Raw genomic sequence first — 22928 nt, 5'->3', positions numbered from 1 at the left:
AGCATCCACTCTCTTTTCTCAAATGCATTTTCATCAAAATGCCTACTTTTGCTTTAGGATTGCTTTGAATGCTAATGCCTTCATCTTTATTTCTTCAGAACAAACTGTTCGTAATTTCACAGGTTTTGTTCTTTTCTGAACGTGCTATCTGCAAATGGATTAGCTTTACTTTCAGCCTCAAGTGTTTCTGTGCAGGCATTTCAAAGTGAAAGAACTTTGGAAAAACAATTTTCTGGAGTGCTTCAAGAAAACAAAAAATCACATGAAGTTACTTTGAATTATTGCTTTGTATTAAATGACTTCAATGCTTAAAGCTGGAATTTTCAAATGTTCTTCTAACTGTTCATAGAGAGAAATACATAAAATAATACTTCTTAATGCTTTCACTTGTTCTTTAGTCTCAAATCAAGTTCTCTAAATACTCACAATGGTATGCTTTATTCATAAAAGGTGAAATTCATTCATTCTGCATAAATCCTTACTCATCAATCAGGGCAACAAGTAGGAAATGGAGGGAAGATAAACTGCACCGTTCAAAATAAGCAGACTAGCAGCATGATTCAGAGCATTTAAAACTAGGCTCCTGTTCTGAATCACCCTCTAGAGAAGTCTCTCCTTCTCCAGTAAATACAGGGGAGTTTAGGAGGCAAGTCTCCTTTGGCTGAAATAAGCCACTGTGAATTAACCCTTCCACTCAGACCATAATTTTCTTCAGAAATCCATAATGTTCAGCTTCTGGATCCTCTCTTTCCATAACTTCACTGTGGGGTTAAGTCATTTAGAAGGACTTCTCATTTTCCTGAATGTTGCAGTCATCCTTGAAAGACGTAAAACACAATCAGCAGGGGGAAAAAATGAAAACAAAGGAAAAAGTGAGAAGAGCTGAATAAACAATAAAAATATCAGTGCCAAAGGACATTAGTCTTTTTTGTCTGGGGCACCGCAACACATGAGGTCTTTCCCTTGTTCCTATTGCAATAAGAAATGAAGAAAACTTGCCTGCAAATATTTATTTCTATTTAAAATACATTAGTTTGGCCATATTTGCAGTCAATACGTATCCACTTTACTTGATCGTTCCAGCACCCACATTCCACTGAGCTGTATATTTAACAGTAAAATTCACAATTTGCACTGCTTGGTGTGCTACAGAAGCCATTCAATCAGAGAACAGAAATTATTTGACCACAAATTTGCAACTGTAAATATTTATATCTAAGCATTCGTAAATGATGTGCAGTACAAGAATAATTGCCAAATCAATTCAAAAGGCAAAACTGAATAAATTAATGCATCTATGAATTATTCATAAATTTTACCTTCTCATATAGCAAGTTCATTATTTCTCTATGTAACAGTAAGCAGCTAATATGTCTGAGTGCATTTAAAATATCGATTAGTCTTTTGGATACACTATTCAGAGCTTTTAATCAACAGAAGATTTCAATAAATATTAAACTTTCATTTAGGGAAAATATGAGAAATCTTGGTTCTAGGGATAATGCATGCTTATTCCAGAGTATAAGGAAAAAGGATTTGCAATTTATCCAAAATATCAAGAGAATTTTCCATAGCTATTTTAGCTCAGATGAGTGTAATAATAAAGTGTTCAAGAATTAATTGGCCAGGAATCTTTCAGATTTGATTAATCTTGGGAAGATCAATCCAAAAGACAGAGCTTGACTGTTCCAAACAGCTACACACTGTGGAGAGAAGCCCTAATTTTCTCTAAAGAAAATCTCACGCTTCTCTTGCAAGGAAGAAAAGCCCAAGACACATCTCTTATACCTTGGCAAACCTGGGAAACCCTGTGAATGGCTTGGAGACAGGAAATGAGAGCAGCTGCTGGAGGGTTTGCTGTTCCACTGTGAGATGGGGCTCAAGGACTGATGAGGGATGTTGGCCTCACCTCAGCTCCTTGCCCCAGAACTGGGTGTGGGTTTCATGGCACAGCCTTGGTGACAGCACATGTGTGCCTATGGACCCAACACATCTCAAGATCTGCCACTGCTGCCCCTGACCTTCCCTGGGGACTGTGCATTACATTCTGTCTCTGACTTCAGGCAAGAGCTTGGAACAGCAGTGCTGTAGGTCTGTAACTTGAGCACTACTGGCAGGAAAACCAAGAGCAATATTCTCTCTGGGAGGCATCTTCCTGGTTACTCAGGTACAAACACCAGGAACAAGATTTAGAGTGATGGGGGTTTGTCAGCCAAGTCAGTAAGAAATGCTTTTAAAGCTTTGCAGAGGCTGAGGCTGTTGATACAGATTTTATATTAGATTGGTTTATCCCAATTATTTCCAACTGTTTTCTTGTGTTCTGTTTAGCTGGGTATGTGTTTGCATGGGAGACAGAGAGGGAAAAAAATAGAAAAACATTGCCAGGCACATTTGGCTACCACTGCAGAGAAGGTCCAGTCTCTGATCCTATCTTCAGAGGGAGATGGCACTCTACAGTTAACCATGCAGAAACTTCAAAAAGCAGACTGTTGATGACAGAGGCTGGTTTATGAGACCAGATAGTCCAACCTCACAGGTTACTCTGCAGTATGAGGAGGTGTGTGCATCTGCTCTGCTTAGTAGTTTCAAGTACAGAGATATTTCCAGATAAGACCAACTTATCTCTGCAAACTAAGCAGTGAGCAGAGGCTGCAGCACAGAGGGGATCTGCAGACAGACAAGATGTAGCATCTTAGATTTTGAGAGCCCCATTCAGCTATCCTGCTTCTCCTTGCTTTGCTTCATTTTGGTGGTGCCCTCAGGGAGGCAAAGGAAACATTTTTCAGTGTGCACTTACCTACAAGCAGTTTGAAGTCAAACAGGATTATGCAAGATATGAAGATGTCATAGAAATTAAAGGCCATTTCAAGGCTGTCATCTAGCTCAGCCCTTCTTTCCTGAGTCAGGAATAAATATTAATAGGTTATATGTAAAAGAAATTTGTGAAACCCGAAAGGAAGAGGGTAGTGTTGAGAAGGACCCCTCAGTTAAAACTCACTCCACACTTCTATCATACAGTCTGTTCTGCCTCCACTGAAAACAATCTGAAATTTCCTTTTGCTATAAAGCTTTAAACCAAGCTCTTAGCAGCTAAGATGGATAGCTGAGCTATTGTCAAATTTGTGCAATACATGACACACAGGTAAGAAGCTCTTTCTGTGTAAGTGTGTATTGGCTAAATAGTTATGTAGAGATAAGGAAAGCATAGGGAAACTAAGGAAGATATCTGTATTTCTGTATTGAAATTTCTTTAAGAGAAGAGAAAATCAGAGTCTGTGTGCAAGATCACTTTTAGCTTGGTCCCCACTGCTTTTAATAAAATGCAGAAATCAGATTAATTCAATATAAGAATCATGTGCTCATCATCAATCCATGTCATATGCATGGATTGCCAAGTCATATGAATGGATGAAGCCACAAAATGTTACCTTAGCCTGGGTGGATTTCCTTAGATTCCTCCAGACAATGGGAGCCCCAGGAAGACTCCCTGGGATGTCCTCTGCAGCACCTCTTCTCTCTCCACAGAAAAATTCACTCTCACAAAGCAAATCCAAGGAGAGGAGGCACCCCATGCTGCACATGGGCTTTAAGAGCTGTTACACTAGGTCTGCACTAATTCATTCAAAACAAAATTGGACATGTCTTTAGGCTGACTGCCATAGGCCAACCTTCCCAGTTGAATGCTTCATTTTACTAAGAGCTAGCTATAATGAATGAGTTGGCTTTGCAAAAATAAATGGAGCATCTACAGAGAGGATAAATGGCTATCAGACCTAAATGAGGCATTTATCACAGAAGTACTGGTAAAGAACATTTAAGACTACCAAACTATTTAAAATTCAACTTCAGCCTAGGGTGAAATTCCCACTTTTTTCAATACCATGCTGCTGACTAAAAGAGTATTGTTCCACTCTCATCTCTAAACCTTCCTCTCCCATACTGCTGCTTAGCAGACAGTACCCACCTGGCATTTGTACTCTCCCTCCTAAATGTCACAGTTGGTACATTGAACATCCTTTTGCTTATTCACCTATTCATCTCTCTGACAAGTTCTCTATTCATCTGCCTGTCTGACCAAGTTCATTTTGAACTCTGATTGTGTCCTTCAGAACATCTTGCAACTCCACCAACTGAAGTGTCAAATTTTAAAAGCATCTCTTCCATCAGTCAAATTGTTTGTAAAAAAGATAGGTATTTTTGCATCTTATTGCACATCAGAAGTAGCACAAGATATATTAGAAACCTTCCATCTTGATAGCACTGACTTTGAGGATAATTTCTAGTCATTTGTGAAACTGGCTGACAGTGATTATCATTTGACATCCCCCTGAGCAAAATTAAAAAAACATGGTCATATGGAGTGCAGACCAGTTGCATTTTTCATGGAGTCTGGAGACCATTCGGGGCAGGAATGTGAGGAATCCCCTGACTGAACTTGATTTGTGAATGTGTTTGAGTTTGCAAATCCCCATTTAAAAAATGGACCACATTCTGTCATCACTGGCCCGGGGAGGAGCTCTGTCATGGCAAGTGTGAGGAATGGCCAGAGCCAAATGTTTTGCACATTCACTTGAGGAGGAAACAGAAAAAACCTTCAGCTGTTTATTTGAAACTATAAAAGCCCTGCACAGTCACAGAAACAAAAGACTTCAGGTTACCTTTCAATCACTGGTAATGCATGTTAATGACAAACCACATATGTAGCATCACTGCTGACCCTTCACTGGGTTTTTCCAGCCAAGAACATTTTATCCAGGTGACCTTGCCAGGGGGATTAATTACAGTGCAGGCTTCCCCCCCTCATCTTCAGTGTATAAAGCCAAGTGGGAGGCCAGAACCCCAGAGAAGTATTTGAGAAGTGTGAATATTTGTTAAACCTTTTTTAAGCTTCATTTTTGTTCAAGGGCAAATTACAGCACAGCAAATCTCTGGAGTACTTCTTCATTTTGTTCAGCCTGAGCACAGCAATACACAGTTTCTGGAAACCTGCAGTTCCTGATGAATACCAGGAAGATTTTCAAGTTCCCTATCAGACATGTATTAATTTGATTCAGCCCAAGCTTGGGTGAAAGTCTCTAGCTAGAAGAGAAGGAGCTGTAGAAGTCACACACTGATTTTCCCCACTGGCATGTCCCACTCTCTGGGCTAACCCAGTTTCTTGCTGGTCCCATTGGCAAAATGCTCCGTGTCATCCCTCATGTGGGGTGGACAACCAAAGTTTTCCCATTCCACAGCTGTCAAAATTAAGAATATTTCTCACTTTCTTTCCAAGGTATTTCCTCTGCACACCCTGCTGTACCTCCTGCCTTCCTCACTCCTTTCCTCTGAAACATGCACATGGGGACACCCTTCCTTTATGATCTCTCTTCTCCCTATAGTCACATCTTTTAACTTTATGTTTGGGGTTTTTTACCCAAAAATTTCCAGAAAAGATCTGATAATACACAAACCCTAACTATCTTTCCAAGAGCAAATTGCTGTAAGACAGATATCTACTGAAGCAAGTGTTCCTCTGATTTATCACCCCACTCCCTCATTCCTATTGCTCACTCCTACTACTGAGGCTGTACAGACCCAGTAATCCCTACAAAGAAAGAGCTTGACCTTTATATTTCCCAATAAAGGATGTAGAAAGCTTTGGTGCAATTTCATCAGATTTTCTTCAAATACATTATCCTATCCCTACAGACACCACACAAGAACTGAAACCACAGTGAAAGGTTTTGCTGCTGGAGGTAGATTGCTACTTAATAATGGGTGCATGCACATAGATAACTGAGCCAAAGCTGAGATTGTTTGATTAACCATTAATTTTCAGACTTGCTAGAAAGCAGTTTCAAAATCACTAAGAATCACAACACTGATTTGAAATGGAATCAGAACAAAAGTCTTGCTATCACCATGGATACAACAGATGGGGACCCAGCATCTAAGCAAAAACCCTGGAACTTCATACTTACACTGTTGAGCAAAATAGATCACTTAATATTAATATTTAGAATATGTCCTGCTTATAAATAAAATGGTAATCAACATACAAAGCAAATCTTGATCTGTTTTTTGTTGCAGTGCAAGCATTCATCATTAGTTCTTTTTTTTTGCTTGTGTACTGCCTGTGACATCAACACAATGCAACACAACAGTGAGGTAAGCTGATAGTGGTGTTTCAAATGCAAAGTAACTATATGATACTTTAAATTATTTGAGAATAACTATAATTTTCTTGTATTCCCAAAAAAGCCTGAATCAGCCAATTCAACACTCTGATTTAACATAAATATTATTTATTAACTTTGTTAGGACCCACATTATAAAAATATTTAGACACTTTACTCACAGAGATTTTGGTGAGCTTTAGGTATTTGAATGCCTTTATTAGTGTGGATCCCTGACTTTGGTTTACTGTCAGTGATGGATCAAAACCAGTGGAATGCTGATGGGTATTTGGTCTTGTTCCAGCCTCAGCACTCTTTACAACTCTATTATCATTTTTCCTTCACTGACACCTCCAGAGCCTTGTGGAAGATCTCATCTGCAAGAGCCAGTGCAGCTACAGGCACACAGTGCTAATTGCAGAGAGCAGGCACAGCCGAAGGGTCAGGAAGGATTTTTTTCTGTTCCTTTCATGCAAAATTTATTTTAAAAAGCCTAAAACGCCCCAGACTGAACTAAGTATTCGTTAGCCCAGAGTTCTGTCTTGGACAGTGACCACACAGCCAGGAAAAGGTGCAAGGACAAGGTAAAAATGGCATGGATTTAATTCAACACACTTTCCCAGTTTCTAGTGATTTCTTAAACTAGAAACAGCTTTTGCTGATACTTCTTGACAAGATCTTCTGTGATGTCTCTAAGTGCCTTCTGAGCATTGAATTAACACTCTGTCCTGTGACAGGGGATGTCACACTTCCCTATGACATGGAATTCAAATCCTTATGAAAACACTGGGCTTAAATGATGTTTCTACTTCCCTCAGGTTGATGGCTCTCTCAATTCCAACATAATTTTTTATAACCAGATACGTCACAAACATATAGACTTCATAGAGCCACAAGGTGGTTTGGCTTGGTTGGTTTTTCAAGATCATCCAGTCCAGCCCCCTTTCAATCCTCTTTCAAACACCTTTCAATTTAGACACCTGAAATTGAGGGCTAAGTCCATCTGCCCAGATGTGTTCAGGCAATTGCAAGCAATTCTAGCCCAGAAGCCGTGGTAGCTACATTTGTTCAGCCCAATATTACAGATAAAAGTCCTTCTCTGCCTCCTTTCCTCCCCATAAAATTTCACCTGAGACCCAAAAATAACTTTCTGGATAACAGAAATTGGTACATTGCCACAAAATGTTTCCACCTCAGCAAGCTAGCATTTCTGGCAAAAAACAACCTCAAACCTATTTAGTGAGGAGTTTCAAAGAAGCTGTAATGAATTACTTAACTAGGCTCCCCAGGCCTTGCTCGTGGTTCAGTAAATGTGCTGATCTCTGCCTGATGGCACTTGGCTTAGTTTTTGTATCCCTGAAAAATAAACAGAAGGTTTGCCAGTGGCTTTGGTGAGAACAGATTGAGGCTATAAAGAAATCAAGACAATTTCCTTCTGGAAACCGGTAGCTTTCTGTTAATAGAGGAATCCAGAGGAAGAGAAAGCAGCATGACCTGTGGAAAGATTTCATTATCTCAAAACATCCAGCCTTTTGAAAAGGAGGACTTGTAATTAAAATGCAGAGATTGAAAAAAAAAAATAAATCTCTGAGTGTGCATAGTAGCAGCCCTGGAAGCAGCTTCCATGGGCCAGGAGAGGAAGGCAGGGAAATGGCAATGGGCACTGAGCCACAAAAGTCTTCTCAAAGGTGGAAAGTGAGGGTTGAGCTGTGCACTCTGCCTGGAGCACAGCAGGATCAGTGTCCAGCACCAGCTGGGCTCACACACTGGCTGGTGTGCATTTTCTAGGGAGAGTCTGATGAGGATATGAGAAAAAAATGGATATTTTTCCTAAAGTCCTCTGCATCTATTTTCAATGAAGAAAGGAAGCAAGAAAACCTGCAGCTGCTGAATGTCAGATGCATCAAATCCAGGGCTGATGGTACAGCTTTTGCAACTTCTTTCTAGCCTAATTTTGCACTAAAAATACATTATGCCATTTCCTAAAAGGTTTCACAAATGCTTCTAGTGCACCAGGAAGTGAATAATGTTCTTTATCCTGACCAAAAAAAGTCTCAGTTCCTCATTAACCTTTTCACAGGATGTAATCTCCTGTAGTTCTGCAGAAGAGATGTTGCCTAGCTGGGGTATTCTTGCTTCCTGTTATTTCATAGCCCTACGGGGAAATAAACAGGGTTTCGAAGAAAAAGAAAGGAAGTGAAAATGGCAAGGGAACAACACAAGCATCTCTATTATTTTTCTACACCAGGTTATCTCTAGATTGCTGTGCCATTGCCTCAGGTTTAAAGAAACCCAAGGAGAAATCAACAATTCACACACAGTCCCAACTGCTTCATGAGATTGTATCTGCATCAGATGGCATTTAAAGCCCATTGTAGACAGAGTATGATCACACAGGTTCATATCATCCATATCATTTATGCAGCAACATGAGAGGGACCACAATATCAGATAATTCAGGACCCCCAGTGCAGGGAGAAATGATGAGGAGGACTCCATGATACCAGGAGGCTAATTAATTACTATATTATTCTATACTATATTGCACTACATCTAAACTGAAACTGCACAAGCACTCAACAAAATCTCCTGTCTCCTGACCAACAGTCAGGACACAGTTTGCAGATTGGTCAAGAAAGAAAACACTCACACCAGAATCCAATCAAGAAAATTCCTTCAGGTAAATAATCTTCCAACACCTTACACATGTTCCAAAACACAGGAGCAGCAAATGAGATAAGAATTGTTTTGATCTCTGTGCTTCTCCAGGAAAAAGCCTGAGAGAGAGAGAGAATTATGTCTCTGTTCAGAGAACGTGAATGCCACACCATGAGCCCACAGATGTACTGAGAGCAGGAGGACAGCAAGGTGACCTCACTGCAGCATCACAGAGCTCCAGGAAGGACCAGCTGGCCCTGACCACAAGGCAGAGCTGCACAGAGGAACTCCCTCCTCCTCCTCCTCCTTACAGATCCTTCACCATCTCCACACTTCAGAACCCCTGAGAAAAGCTCAGGCTGTCAAGTCCTCCTGTTCAGCCCATGGCCTGCACATAAACCAGGTAAATGCTGTGATTCAGTTACTTCTTGTATTCTCCTCAGTCTGTTCTCTTCCACAAATGCACCTCCAGCACCTACTGAGATCCCCTTATTCAGCTGCAAGGGGCTCTCAGCTCATTTTCAGGACTCTCTTGCCCTCCCAGGGACATTTTACTGCCAGTCTGCCACACCTGTGAGCCCCAGGAGATATAACCATGCCTGGCAGAGATGGCCTTCCCCTTCCACTACTCATCCTCAGCCATTCACTCACTCCCTGCAGCTCACAGTCACTTGGCTTCCTCCCTCCAGCATCCAAAGCATTCCTAAGCCAGTTTGGGAATTATTTGTAGGAAGAAGTCCCTCATGACTGACACAAAAGCAGGGTTGAACTGTGTGCTGTTTCCCAAGGTGATTGCTGGCTGCAAACAGCTGTATGAGGGGAGGGAGTGACAGAGGCCAGGCAGCCTGACCCTCATCTGAGCTGCACAACCAGACAATTAGCCAGAGTGTGTCACACATCCCTAATCTGCACACAAAGGCATTTCACCCAATAACTTCCTGCGTGAAGCAAATGGAGCAAATAATTAAAGCACCATGAGCAATCTTACTGTTGATGCAATTTTGTCACATTTTTTTCACCCGCTCATCAAATATTAGTAAAAGGCATTCCAGCAGTAAAAGAAACCAACGAAGTTCCAAAAGGTAAGTGGACATGCTGTTTACAAAAAGTGCTTTTCCACCTTCTTTCAGCCTTTAGAAACCAGAGGGTGTGGAGGATGCTCATGGACACCCAGCAGAGCTGCCCCTTGCCTGCAGTTCCCACCCAGGGCAGGCTGAGGGGACATGCAGCAACCTGAGCAAGGAGCTGGAGAATAAATCACAGCAGATTCCAACCCAAACACTTCAAGCTGTATTTTTTTATGGCTCATTCTTCCCCTCTAGCTCCACTATTCCAGTCTCTTACAGTAGGACATTGCCTTATATTATAAATACATGTTTACCATCCACAGTCAAAGTAGCAGTGAATAATGTTTGATTTTCTCTCTAGCCAATGGGCATCTGCTGCCTAGGAAGTGATCAATGAAGTGATAAAGCTAAATCAGAGTCATACTGTATATTATGAGAAGAGTCACATATCAAAGCTGGGTTCTGAGGTTTCCAATTTGAGCTATTTACTTGATTGTGTATCTTTCTTGATCTTGAAAGGACTCCTAAAAAGCCTAAATCTTACCAAGCTGTTCACCTTCTTGGCATCCTCTGGCATTGTGTGGTTTTTGTATAAATAAAAACATAAAACCTTGGTAAAAGACCAGAGATTTTGTCCTGTAAAAACACACAGAGTGTGTGGAGCCAAATTCCAGAAACAATGACAATATTTTTCAAAATGAAACTCCTGAGGGTTTTGTTGACTAAACACACACATATAAAACTGAATACTTTTTAGTGCATTTTGAATGCTTAAAATATATTAAAATTAAAGAAAAAGAGAATAGGACTGAAGCAACAAAACACCTCATCCTTTGCATGCACGTTTAATGAAACCAGTATCTCATCCTGGTTGTTTTCTTACATTGTTTTTGAAAAATGGAAACAATTCCTGCTAACAGGCACAACTGAAAATTAACTGTTCAAGCTCAAATGTTTTCTAAGTGTGCCAAGAACAGACCATAAAATGGGGGAAAAAAGAAAGAGCACTAATTACTTTATTTGTCTCCTAAAACTAAACTAACAAGTAAAAGCCTTTAAAGAACACCGGTCAGAAATACTGATATCAAAGGAAAAGACTGCTGATAATCCTGGACTCATTTGCAATGATTTATTCCATATTTTATTGCACAATTTATAAAAGAGAATTGCAGCAATCGGAGCCCTTGCACTGCTACAAGAGATTAAAAGATTTTCTTATCAGACAACTCAGAATTGTGATGATTCACACCTTCATTATTTCTTGAAACACTCCAGCTTCCTCCAGAAGGTACAGCAAAGGTTTTGCATGACTACATCCCTTAAACTAAACAGTGATCCTGTCGTTTTCCCACGGTGCTCAGAACAAGCTAGGGGTGAAAGAGTAACCCTTTTAAGCCAGTTAAACAACCATCATTATTTTAAAATAAATGAAGAGGAGCCGAGTTATTTACGACTCTGTGCTCATGTTTTATGCATGCCTTACCTCGGAGACATTTGATAGCCCCCCACAACACTTGGTTGGCTCTAAACTTCAGCAAGTGTTTGCCAAGAAGGTCACATTGGCCGATTCACACTGAGAAAGGTGAGATTTGGAGACACAGGAAAGTAACAGGACAAATGGGAAGACGCTGGAAAATTATTTTTGCTGCCAGGGTTTCCACACAAGCATAAAACCTGGGTCAGGGAGAGCCCTTTCAGCTAAAAGTGAGTGCCAGTACTTGTCACTGCCAGGTTAAATCAAGGACACGCCCAGCCTTGCTGTGCAGGGAGGACAGCCAGGAGAATGAGCTGCTTGCAAGGAATTTCTTGAAATCAGCAAAGAGGAGCCATCCTACCCATCCAGAGTTTCGTGGGAATCCCCAGCCAACCATTAGCACAGACCAGACTGGCCTCCAGAGTCTGCAAACAAGATGGAAACTCAGAACCAGAGAGTAAGCACCTGAAACCACGAGGGGGTGGTCCAGGGGAGACCTTCCTGTTTTGCAAACAGGTTTCTGGAGAGCAAGAGACCTGAGCAGCTGTGCTTGAGAACCAGCTGTACCCAAATGTCTTGTTCTTCACAACTGCTCCACAGCATCCTCATTCGAAATTTTATTTTGGTTCTGTAACAGGGAGATACCTTCTCCAGATGTGGATTTTACCAGGAACATCAGTTCCTGCTTTGGTAAAACCAGGGGAGGGCACCCATGCCTTTGCAAAGAGTGATGAGGGGCTGTGTTACAAGTCCTGAGTTAAGGACCGTGTGTTTTAACCCCACATCGCCCCCATTATTAACCTCAAATATGCCCTCAAATAAGTCAAGGAGCTCCTCTTTTCTTTTGTGATCTCTCCCACTGCACAATACTGAGCAGAATTTCAGTTGGATAGTGGCAGTCACAGCAGGGATGTGCAGCCTGATGCCCAGACCCAGGGCTGCCATGCTTTCTCCTGCACATAGTCCTGCAGCAGGAAGGGTGAAAGGTCTCCCTATGCCTGAAAGACACAGACATGCCCTGTTCAGGAGGCTGCAGCTCTGTTTTGAACACAAAATGTTCCAAACTACGCATACATTGGTGTCCATTGCTATTTCTGTTGTAATCTCATTGATTTGTGTGGTTTATGGAGACTTGGAGCGAAGCAAAACAGAAACACACCTCTGTATCACCTTCTACCCTGGGAACCCCCAAAAAAGGCCTTTCAGTGACTTTCCAAACTCCATTTAAAGTTTCTTTTTAACTGTGAGTTTCATGGGTGAGATATTTAATAGAATGTGACCCCCCTAGCTCATTTAGCTTTGTAGACAGTGCATTGTGCTTGAGTCTCTCATCCATTCATGCACTTGTATTACCTCATAAAGGTATTTTTTAGAAATAAAACATGAATAGGGAGATTTTTTTTTCTCAACCTTAGCGATTAGCTGGAGATTAGAATTCAATTGAACAGTTTAGTTAAATATGGGTTTGTGTGTGTTGATATGGCTCCCCATTGTCACTGCAGGTATGAGAGGTTTGGCAGTTTCCCAGCTTGGCTCTCCAGTGGGGGTTCATAGCAATTTAAAATGCACTGTCCCACCTTTCAGTAAAATAAAATGAAATACTTCTCAGAAAATGCTTATTGAAATCTTGCCAGTTTTAAGAGAGAGACATTTGCATGAAACTTATTGTTTGTTCCAAAGCTTTACCTTTTTTTTTCTTTTTTTTTTTTTTTTTGACAGAAATGTCTGGTTTTACTTGATTATATATATGCATATATAGTTGGGGTTTGTTCCCCCTTCAAGCTAGCTCTGAGGAAACAATATTAGAAGAAGAAATAATTAGGGAAGCCAACAGTCAGCTGCTTTCTCTGAAGAATATTGGGCAGATGACAAACCCACTACAACATTTGGCACACTATTTATGGGCAGGAAATTTTAACAGAGAAATGAGAAATGACACTCTGCAAATCATGCTGAAGTTCTATGAAAGTTTTTTTTCCTGCTAAAACTGAAGGACCATAATGACAGACAGACAAAAATGAACTTCTGTGCTTTCTCCTTGTCATGATAGTAACTCATGGTTTTCTTAGTGTGAGATATCTCTTTTCCTGAGCAGTGACAACATTTATAAATGGTACTCTAAATGAGAAAGATCTTTGGAATAACCTGTTCCAGGTTAGGCTATCATTACCAATAAAATACCTCTGATTTGCATAAAACATGTAATTTGGGAGGGTTTTTTCCCCTGCTGATGTAACTCCTTTGCTCTTTTAATTCTCAAAACCACAAAAAATGCTCTCAGAAATATTCCCAGCTGCTCAGGTCATGCTCAGCTGTGCTGATACCAGTTTACAGAGAACACATTTAGCACATTAAGTCTTGATTACATGGCAAAATTGGAGACTCAAACAAACATCTCCTCATGCATTAGGGAGCTGCACAGCTACAGTAAGTCCTGAGGCACGACAGTGGAAGTTCCAGTGGCAAAATATATAAAGTAGAGGCAAAAAAAAACCAAACCAAATCTCCCTCTGTGTCCCCCACTGAGCAAGCAGCACTTGGTGCAGATGAGCAGCAGGGTGGTGCAGTGTGTGCAGCTGAGGGATGGCACTGTGACACTTCTCCATCCTCTGCCACAGCTCTGCTCTGCCCCTGGAAGTCTGACCTTGAGCTCAGGAAAGCAGGAGCAGAAAAGGCATCTCCATTTCATTAATCCCAGGCCAGACTCTGAAGGAATGTGACGAAGGAAATGCAGATGCACCTCCAGAGCTCTGCAGCACAGCCCTGTTTCCCAAAGATAGGGATCACAGCTGGGGTTGTGTTTCCAATCCTGCACCCAGAGATCCTTCCTGCCATCTTCCAGCCATGGCAAGGAAGAGCAGTGATGCAGGGTCAGCTCTGTGGGCACAGAAACCTGACTTCACACTCTCATCCTCTCTATGACCTGACTAACCTAGCAAGTGACAGCCCTGTTATAAATATCCAAGAATCATGAGGTGGTCACTTTCCCACTGTCACAGCTAATTAACTTCTAGGAATAACTATGGGAACTATTTCATTTCACCATCCCAAACATGGGCCTGGAGTGAATGTGTGCATCTGACTGAATTGGACTAGAAAAAACACCCCTCTGTTAAACATCAGGGCAGGTATAAATTACTGTGGGTCTGTGCCACGTATTCAAGACTCTGTAATTTGCTAGAAGCAGCACCAAGATTTACAACACAATTTTCAATCACTTCCATCACCATTTTCAATCTCTTGCACATGGCGGTACTTATGATATCAATGAGTTCATCTGTGCAAAAGCCTCAAAAAGTAACTGTGTTCCTAAAAAAAAAGTGTATATAAACTGTCATTTCAGTTTAGAAAAATCCAGGCATAACCTCATAATTAGGAACAGTTAAATTGCCTACTCTTTAGTCAACGGCACAAGGAGAAATTTATTTTGTTTAATAAACTGCTCTTAATGATTACTGTTTGTTTGCTTCCTAAATCTCAGAGTAATCATGTACTGCAAGAGGAAAATGCTGGTGAGGAGGTTTGTCTCCAGAGCTTAAATGACAAAAAAAGTCTCTTCAGTTTTCCAGTTTGAGGGAAGCTTTTCTCCATTGATCTGTGAGCCTTCTGCCAGCTCCTGGTGAAAAAAGGGGGACCTTGCCTTATGGGTGTGGAGGGCTGCCAAGAACATGAAACCAGCACCTATATCTCAGGGACACCAGAAAGCTGTAAAGTGGCTGGATACAGAGCAGCAATTGTTTGATAATAATTGTCCACCATACCTGCATCCTGTTCCTGTTCCAGGAGTTTACAATGGATCAATGTACCCAAAGTGTTTGTACCCAGATGAACCTGGGGCAACCCGGTTCAAAAGACTTTTCTTTCCCTCATCTGGAATGGCCAAAAAATAAAAAAAGGAATTTGTTTTCCTTTCAAAGAGGGATTACAAAAAAACCAACCATGTCTTTCCTGTTCTGCCCACGTGCTGGAGCACAGAAAGGACAGCACAGGTATGAGTGGCAGGAGGGAGGCCACAGCATTCATGATTTCCCTTTTGCAGAAGACTTTGGAGCCGCAGGGTGGTTTTCCAGACAGCTTTCCAGGAACTGCCAGCTGGAATGCCAATGCAGAGAAGCCATGCTTTGCACAGAGACATATGTGCTCTCACACACATGCATAAAGCCTCTGAACTCACTGCAGGAAAGGCTTTAACCCAACAGCAAGATAAGTAAGGTGTGGAAATTACCTTAATGTAAAATCCATGTGCAGATCAGCCCCTTCGATTTTACCACGGTAGCAAGGTGATCCCACTCACAGCTGGGACAAATGCTATTGCTTCCACTTCACTATCTGGTGGCAAAAGCTATTTTAAATTCATAGACAGAAAAAAATGACAGAGCTGAGAGGCTGAAGTTAGAGTGAGCCAAGAGTAGGAAGTGCTGCACATTGTATCCTAGAAACAGCTCTCTGTTCCTCGGTCCTTTTCAGTTATTCATTGGAGAAGGGAGGTTGGAAGAAGTGGTGCAGCTAAAGTAGATATCAGCTGAATTTTTGCCAAGTGGTCATTAATCCCTAAAATTTCAATCTTATTTTCATCAAAATGTAATAGCAGAGACATGACCTGAGACACCCCTACAGAAACACAGCTGAGTTTGAGCTTCAGGAATGTGTTTATGTGTACATGCATGGGAAAAAACAATAGCTTGATGGAACAGCCTGAGACAATCCCTCACCTATGGTACAAAAGCATGTAATTATATCATGTGCTTTTTATCTGTAGTTTGCACCAAGAAAACACATGTGTGAAAGATTGAATGCATTATGATTCAGGAAGCATCTCTTTACCCAGATGAAGATGAGGATGGTTTCCTCCAAAGAAATAAAAATGGATTTTTTCCTCATTGTGAAAGAGAACCTTGTTATGATTTAATGGTCCTATGAGAAAGAGTGCTTTGCCTTTGAGAGTCAAACAAAGCTGAGTGAAAATCCAGAAGATTTAAAAGTAACCTTGGAATGATATGCAGATGCTGGTTAAGATGTAGACAGGCCTGAAAAAAATATCCAGCCCTTCCTTAGAAACCCTCTACCTTCAAAACATATATCAAGCTTAAAATGGAGCAAAATTTCTGCATATCTTTAGTGAAATCCAAAGTGACAAGGAATTCACCTGTTTTCTCTCCCCTTTGGAAGCAAGTCAAGATTGCTTTGGTGAGAGGAGCTAGCATGTTTTGCAAGTTGATATCATATGCAGTGGGGAGCCAGTGATTAAAAAGGCATCATTCTTTTGGGGTTTAGCTTTATCCAAGGCTGAACCTTCAAATAGAGATTCCAGTATGTAGGAGGGGAGGAAAATCTAATTGAGGAAAAGGAGAAGACTGTAGCTTGCAAATTCAGAACTATTCCATCAAAGATAACTAGATCATCTTTTTCATAGCAGGAATTAGAAGTGACAGATGGTCTTGCTGCTGAACCAAAGGTGTAGAAGTCCTGAGATTCAATCTGTATTTCTGGCTCTGAAACAGATTTCCTGTGCAAGATAGAGTAAAAAAAAAAAAGGCAGCATTTCAGTAATGGCCAGTTTCTGCAGACTTCATCTGAAACAGATATAAAGCCTGATTTTTAGAAGAGTGGACTGCAAGCTCCAGTTTACTTTCAGTGGGAAGGACAATGAAAAGACACTGTGGAAAAGACAGCTTCTTTCTCACAGATTGGAGTTTAAAAAAAGCTGAAAATTTAAAAATGCAAAAGCAGTGCCAAATCTTGAAAACTCTGACCAACAGTGTTTCTGAGTGGTGGGTTTACATCTGTGAAATAGAGACATTTACCCCTTTCAAAATTCCTGTGCATCCACAGGAAAATATGACCTCAGACAAGAGAAACAGAGCAGAGGTAACACCAATGACAATACCTACAGGTAAGGCACCTTTTACATTTTCAATTACATAAGCCTGCCTTCAATTAAACCTCATCCGCTTTGTTCACATGAACTGAAATTGCCTATTATGGTGCTGAATTGCATTAAGCATTGAATTTGAATTTTATTTCTGTATGCAGATATATTTTTAGTTGGCTTATGCTTTTCACTCGTTTCTGAAAATGGTAATTTGACTTCACTTTTTCCTCTAACATTAAAATAAATACCACCATAAAACTAGAACTCTGCAGCAACTCCGTGCTTTTGACCAGAAATTAAAGTTTAGCAAAAACGTGGATGAAAACAGCGCTGATATTTGCAGCCTCTGTGAAAATCTGCTCAGGTTGTGCTGTACAAGACTCAGAGGTCCCAAAATACTCACAGGCAGTCACAGCTGATGGGGTTGAGCAGGACATCCCTGCCCTGGCATCTTCCAACGAGCTGAGGATGCTGCAGCACCCAGCAGAGGAGGTGGAAGTGATTTCTGATGAACTCTGGTTGCTCCCATCCTGGTGCTTCAGCGAGGGGGAGGAGGAGGAGAACTCCAGCTGACATGGAAGAGGAGCTTGGGAGAGGATGAGGAAGTGAGGGGATGAGGGGGAGCAGCTCAAACTGCAGAGCAGAGGAATGGAAACCTTCAGTGAGGACTAAAGGTCTGTAGAGAGAGAAGGCAGCAACTGGTACTGGAAAAGGTGCAAAATGAGTCAGCTGAGGAAAGATGGCACTGGGAAGAAAGTAAAAAACTAAACTGGAACCTGCACTTCTCTGTCATCATCATCATTATGAATCACAAAAAAACCTCATGGGCTTCTCCATGGAGTTCCCAGATAACCTCCTGGCTGATCAGCCTGTTACCCTAATTGGTAAAGATCTCTGCTTGGCATCTAATTTTAAAACTGTTAAGGGAGCACAAAGGCATAAATTTAGCTCCAGATGATGGATTGTGTTTTATGATTTTGCTGCATTTTAAAACTGAGCATTTTTTGGGAAAAAGATAAGGTTGTGAAATCAAGTTTTGTAAGAATTTAGTTTGTGCTAGGTTAGAGGTTCTTGTGCGGATTTAATCTGACATACCAAATGTGTATTTTGACACTGTCTTCATTCTTTAGGTATCTGAAAGTTACATGATCTTGCATTATGATTTATACTGAATTTTTTTTCTTTCCTAGTACATATGGTTTTTTTCTGTATTTTCTAGTGTGAAGACTTTGCACAAATGACATGTGAAATTCCTAAGACATATTTGGTAAAAATTAGCTTCTACTGCTGGGTCCCTTCTCTTCCACCTTCAAAAAACTTCCATGCACCTTCACATGTTTGCTGAATTCCAAAGCAAAAATTAAAACCCAGAACAAAATTTCCCTTTTTTATTTTTACAGCAATTTAAAAAAAAATTCCCTATCTGTGCAATTATTTGGAAACAACGCTCTTTGTAAAACAAGTCAAAAATTACACGATAAATGAATGGAAAATAAAAGTACAGTCTCCTGTCTCCTGATGATACTTTGCTATATTGTCAGGGAGAAGCTGAGCATTTGCTGCCCTCAAGTGGTCTCCTGTTTTTTGTTTCTACAGACATTCACAATGATGCTACATCCCTTTAATAGCTTAAGTTCAGACCTCGGGTTTCTTTTAAAGAAAATTGAAAGCTTGGAGCAAATAGAATTCAGATTTGATTTATAAAACACACAAAACATGTGTTTTAAAATGTATAAATTTTTTTCCTCTTTAAATATTAGAGAAATCTTTGGCTTTATTTTGCCTATTCTTCATCTCTGCTCTACTGCATGGTAGAAAAGGATGCTGACATACACAACCACACAAAGTGTGGATTTCAAAAGACCTAAGTGTTGTTGATTTTGTGGCTTTGAGTTTTGGACTATGCAAAACAAACTGAAAAATACAGTCTGAGAAAAATGTTATTGCTTAAAAAGGCAATTGTAATGGAGAAAAATTGAGTTTGCCGTATCTTCATTGAAGATCATGCTGAATTACTGACAATGGGCTAAAAATGGTCAGGGAAAATGGGACTCCTATCACACTTCAGAAGTGGATTATAACTGACTCAGGAGCTAATTCAGCTGCAGCTCAGACAGCTGGGTCAGGTTCTAACTCAGTCAAAGTGAGCAATAAGAATTGTGTCTTCACACTGCATTACAAGAGAAAATACCCTCTTTCCAAAGATACTCCAAACAGAAACCTTCTGTAACAACACTCATGCAATCTTCACCTCCATTTCCAAAGCAGCACCAATTCCTATTGACTGCAGAGTGTTCAAGTGCTCCCTGGGCTGGAGCTGCTTTTATTCATGCTCTGAGCCCAGGAGCACCAAGGAAGTGCAGAACTGGCCCATTTATCAGGATATGAATGTGTTATCAGAGCATTCAGGGCCCCTCTGTGCCAGGTCCCAGGGTGGTGTTTCAGACAGGCACAAAGCAAGCAGATGGTGCCTCAAGGATAATACACACTCTTGGTTACAAGGAAATGCAACAATCAAACAAAATGCAAAAACTGGGGAATAGGACTGGGACAAAAGGAGTGAGGAGAGCAAGTTCCACATGGTTCCCCACGTCCTTATGCAATAAAAAACATCTGCATATTAACATGAAATAACAGCTCTGGATGCATTTATATTTTCCTCCCTCTCCAATTTTGTCCTAATGTCCCTATCCCTCTGACATATGTTGCAATCCTATTGTGAAACCAGTAATTTTCTGAAATGGCTGAAAAATAGCAGGTGGGCATGACACGAAAAGGCTAAACACCATCATTTGGGACAGATTCCAGAGGAGATGTATATTGCACATACTAAAGAGAAAAAAAAAGGAAGGCAAAGGGGAAAGGGATGGTAAACAAAGCCAACTTTTCTATTTCCTTCTAAGATCATACATACCCTGAACTAGGAAAGCTGCATCCTTTTGGACTGCCACCTGGGCAACCCTTGCTCCTGCCCCTCAGGAGCCTGGCTGGTGCCAAGGCAATGCCAGGGAGGTTTCTCTGCTGTTTTGGGAAGCAGCAGGAGCTGCAGAGCCTGACACAGCCAGCACAGCACACCGAGCAAAATGTTTCATTATTGTGCAATTGCTGCTGGTGCTGCAAGCTGAGAGCCTCAGCTGCCCCCTCACCTGACTTGGCCTTCAAAGCCCAGAGGTCACCCTGGTGGTTGGGCTTGTCTGCTTTTTACAGAGCTCCCTTCCCTCTCAGTTTGTGAAACCATGCCCATTTTTGTACCTATTCCCTAATCCATGCAGGAGCACACGTCCAGTCTCAGAACACTCTTCTCTTCACAGCTGACAAAGTCAATTACACTTTGGGCTTGTTTGGCAATTTTAGCAACTGCCTCTCTTCCATTTCTCCCAAGGGGTGGTAATGAAGCTTAGGCTTTGGTTTACACCAGGAAGAGAAGCTGCAGAGATCACCTAATTCCCTGCATCCTGCCTGGATACCATTTCCCAAAGACTTATTTGTCTGGGGGAAAGTGTAGCACCCCAGAGCTGCAATAGAAAAGCCCAGCATGTTATGTGATGGGAAAACTTTGGGGAATTTCATGAAGCAACCAAGTGGGAAAGCTGAAGGGTTTAACACAATGCCTATAATTCCAGTCATTTTGTGAAAACATCCAAGCATTTATTCTAAATAAAACAAGTACCTACTCTAGACTTGCAAATACTCCATCTTTAAACTCCAATACTTTATGTTCCTATAACAGATTTTAAGATTATATAACTTGCCAAGTAACATAGACCTTGTCTCCATCACACCACACCTGGTTTTCTGCACTAGCAGATGTCATGCAAATATCAAAACATATGTATCAGGAGAAGAATCTAAAATGCCACCAGTGGAAAGATCAGCATAGTTGAGTTCATGAGGTGGAAACAAGAAAATCCATCTCCAGAGCTGCTTTAGTGCAAAAAAAGCCCTCAGGATCCACAAGGTGTAAGGACAGTGCTCAAGGAGATGTGTGTATCACCCTACTCTATCTGAACAACAACAAAAAAATCTGCATATAAAGAGAGGAGTAAACACATAGTGGTTTGTTTTGCTTTATTTACTTGAAAGGTACTTGTAAGTGAAATACAGCATGTCTAATTGTAGATGGAGAAAATAGGGATTTCCTTCTGCTCTTATCAATGTTAAGCACAGGACAAGAAACAGAATACACAGGGAAAACCTGACCTTCTAAAGAGGAACATTTCTCTTCCTAAATCCTCTAGTTCCTAATTCAGGCATTGTCAATGCTGTTGCTGTGAAATCCTTCACACTGCATTGCATGGCCCTCACTGCTTTGTAGTCCTGCTCCTGGTTTTGCTATCCCCCCACCATTAATTCATTCCTGTGTTGTTTCAACCTTCCTTCTGCTTTAGCAAGGAAGGAGCTACAGAAAACAGCAAGGAAGGAGACTCACACAATTTTTTTTCCTGCTATATTGTAAAACTGAAAAGCCCTGAATGGAACAGTTTGATGGAAGAAGCCAAGAAACCAGCTTGTGTGTGTTTAGATGGAGAGGAGCAGAACCTGCAACATCTCTGCAAATAATGTCCCTGGCAAGGAGTGAATGCAGCCTCAGAGACTCTGGCTCTTTTGCCATTCCCTAATAAATATATGAGAAGTACAGCACCAATGGTCAGCCAGACAGAACACACACCAGAACAGAATTTATGATTGAACAGGCAAACAAAGCAGCATTTACATTTCTGAGTCTACAAATCTGGTCGAGCACTGGAGCAGGAGTAACAACAAGGAAGCCCATAAACAAACCAATTCACAGGGAGCAGGGCAGAGAAAAGGAAGGTGAAGCTTTTGCTGTGTTGTTGGGAAGAAAGGTTACAGAAGACACACACTCTTGCCAAGAGTTAACACAAGGCCAGCCATGAACTGCTGTGAGTCTTGTGACAGAATAGAGGTCTTGGACTAGAAGTTAAGCAGCAAAATATGAGCTACACGCTCACGTTATGGACCCAAGAACTCACACATCAACACATAACTTGGAGTTGTTAAAAGTTCCTTAATTAAAGGCACATTTGTGGCTCACTTACTCCAGCCAACAGGAGAGGTTCTGGTTTGTAAAGACAGGCAAGATCCAACCCAGGAAAAGGCATGCAGAGAGCATGAGGAGATAAACTTGCAAGAAGGAAAATCATGTTCTGAGCACAGACCCTTGCACACAACAAGGTGAAGCACCAGCAGCTGGCTCAGAGGGGAGGTGTTGCTGTGCAAAGCACCATCCACACAAAGCAATACAAAAAGCAAGGTGAAAAATCCAGTGTTGCCCACAAGCAACAGGGACAGGGAGCCCAAATGTCCTCCTCTGGTCAGAAGGGGCAGAGTCAGGCATAAAATAAGAAATCAAAAGTCTCCATACTCAAAGGATAGGAAGATTTAAAAGCATATAATTGGGGCAGAGTGAAAGTCCGTGTTCCTCAACACTGTGGCCAAATATCAGGCAAACAGCAGGAAAGAGAAGTCCAGAGCACCACAAAAAGCAGAAAGGTATTTAAGGTGGACAGTTCTACTTTATTCCTTGTCTTCTACTAAACATAATTTAAAGTCTTACTGTTTAATTTTGGAACACAACAGTGGTTCTGGGTAAGACACTGATTGAGGTCAATGGTTTAATTTCTTATCTTTTCTATTGTCTTGCAACATGAGGTTGGCAGATTATTTTCTTCTCCACATCA

The 22928-nt window shown here is 41.1% G+C and overlaps 1 long non-coding RNA gene across 1 annotated transcript in view; it reads right to left on the bottom strand.

Annotated features, from left to right (window-relative positions):
* The window catches only part of LOC143693443 (uncharacterized), a 94056-nt gene extending 76106 nt beyond the window's left edge, over positions 1–17950 (bottom strand). The window contains exons 1-2 of the long non-coding RNA XR_013181139.1: positions 17630–17950; positions 15580–16860 (exon numbers count right to left, since the gene is read on the bottom strand). This is a non-coding gene — a long non-coding RNA (uncharacterized LOC143693443). The remainder of the gene's footprint in view (positions 1–15579; positions 16861–17629) is intronic.
* Positions 17951–22928: the final 4978 nt, after the last annotated feature.

The sequence above is a fragment of the Agelaius phoeniceus genome, chromosome 2, assembly GCF_051311805.1.
Source record: "Agelaius phoeniceus isolate bAgePho1 chromosome 2, bAgePho1.hap1, whole genome shotgun sequence".
Taxonomy (NCBI): Eukaryota; Metazoa; Chordata; class Aves; order Passeriformes; family Icteridae; genus Agelaius; species Agelaius phoeniceus.
This window is presented reverse-complemented; position numbering and strand designations above follow the sequence as displayed.